The sequence below is a fragment of the Arachis stenosperma genome, chromosome 2, assembly GCF_014773155.1.
Source record: "Arachis stenosperma cultivar V10309 chromosome 2, arast.V10309.gnm1.PFL2, whole genome shotgun sequence".
Taxonomy (NCBI): domain Eukaryota; kingdom Viridiplantae; phylum Streptophyta; class Magnoliopsida; order Fabales; family Fabaceae; genus Arachis; species Arachis stenosperma.
This window is the reverse complement of record NC_080378.1, coordinates 108,818,921-108,820,511: the sequence shown is the minus strand read 5'-3', so window position 1 is coordinate 108,820,511 and position 1,591 is coordinate 108,818,921. Positions and strand designations below refer to the sequence as shown.

Here is a 1,591-nt window from a genome sequence, read left to right as displayed (position 1 = left end):
TCAATTTTTTTCAAGTTTTCAAAGTTTTTCAAAATCAAATCCTTTTCAAATCATATCTTTTCAATCAAATGTTTTCAAAATCAATTTCTTTTTTTTTCAAAGATACTTACTAACAATTAATGATTTGATTGAACATCTCAAATTTGTTGCCTTTTCTGTTGAGAAAGGTTTAATGTTTGAATCATATCTTTTCTTGTTAGGCAAGTCATTAACTTTCAAAATCAAATCTTTTAAAAAAATTGTTTTCAAAACATATCTTTTAAAATTGTTTTCAAATCAAATCTTTTCAATCATATCTTTTTAATCACAACTTTTTCAAAATAAGTTTTCAATCAAATCTTTTTAACTTCTAATTTCAAAATCTTTTTCAAAAATCACTTGATTTCTTTTCCACTTTGAATTTTCGAAAATTATCAATCAATTTTTCAAAATGTTTTTTACATCTTTTTAATTAATTTTCGAAAATTCTCTTTCCTCCCACATCCTTCTATTTATGGAGTACTACTCCTTCTTAATGCACAATTCGAACTCTATCTAATCAAGTTCGAATTCTTCTACCTTCTTCTTCTATTTTTCTTTTCCTCTGACACCTCAAGGAATCTCTATAACTGTGACATAGAGGATTCCATATTTTCTTGTTCTCTTCACCTTCATATGAGCAGGAACAAAGACAAAGGCATTCTTGTTGAAGCTGACCCTGAACCTGAAAGGACCTTGAAGCGAAAGCTAAGAGAAGCTAAGGCACAACTCTTTGTTGAGGACCTGACCGAATTCTTCAAAGAAGAAGAAGACATGGCAGCCGAAAACAACAACAATGCCAACAATGCAAGGAAGGTGTTGGGTGACTTTACTGCACCTACTCCCGATTTCTATGGGAGAAGCATCTCTATCCCTGCCATTGGAGCAAACAACTTTGAGCTTAAGCCTCAGTTAGTTTCTCTAATGCAACAAAATTGCAAGTTCCATGGACTTCCATTGGGAGATCCTCATCAGTTTTTAGCTGAGTTCTTGCAAATCTGTGACACAGTTAAGACTAATGGGGTTGACCCTGAGGTCTACAGACTGATGCTATTCCCTTTTGCTGTAAGAGACAGAGCTAGGACATGGTTGGACTCTCAACCTAAAGAAAGCCTGGACTCATGGGAAAAGCTAGTCAATGCCTTCTTGGCAAAGTTCTTTCCACCTCAAAAATTGAGTAAGCTTAGAGTGGAAGTCCAAACCTTCAGACAGAAGGATGGAGAATCCCTCTATGAAGCTTGGGAAAGATACAAACAATTAATCAGAAAATGTCCCTCAGACATGCTTTCTGAATGGAGCATCATAGGTATTTTCTATGATGGTCTCTCTGAACTATCCAAGATGTCTTTGGATAGCTCTGCTGGAGGATCTCTTCATCTGAAGAAAACGCCTACAGAGGCTCAGGAACTAATTGAAATGGTTGCAAATAACCAATTCATGTACACTTCTGAAAGAAATCCTGTGAACAATGGGACTAATCAGAAGAAAGGAGTTCTTGAGATTGATGCTCTGAATGCCATATTGGCTCAGAACAAGATATTGACTCAACAAGTCAATTTGATTTCTCAAAGTC

General features: G+C 35.1%; 1 non-coding gene across 1 annotated transcript; it reads right to left on the bottom strand.

The window, feature by feature from the left end:
- Positions 1-1,197: 1,197 nt before the first annotated feature.
- On the bottom strand, positions 1,198-1,305 carry LOC130963912 (small nucleolar RNA R71). Its single transcript, XR_009080029.1, has one exon. It is a non-coding gene; the product is annotated as a small nucleolar RNA R71 (small nucleolar RNA).
- Between the last annotated feature and the right edge of the window lie 286 nt (positions 1,306-1,591).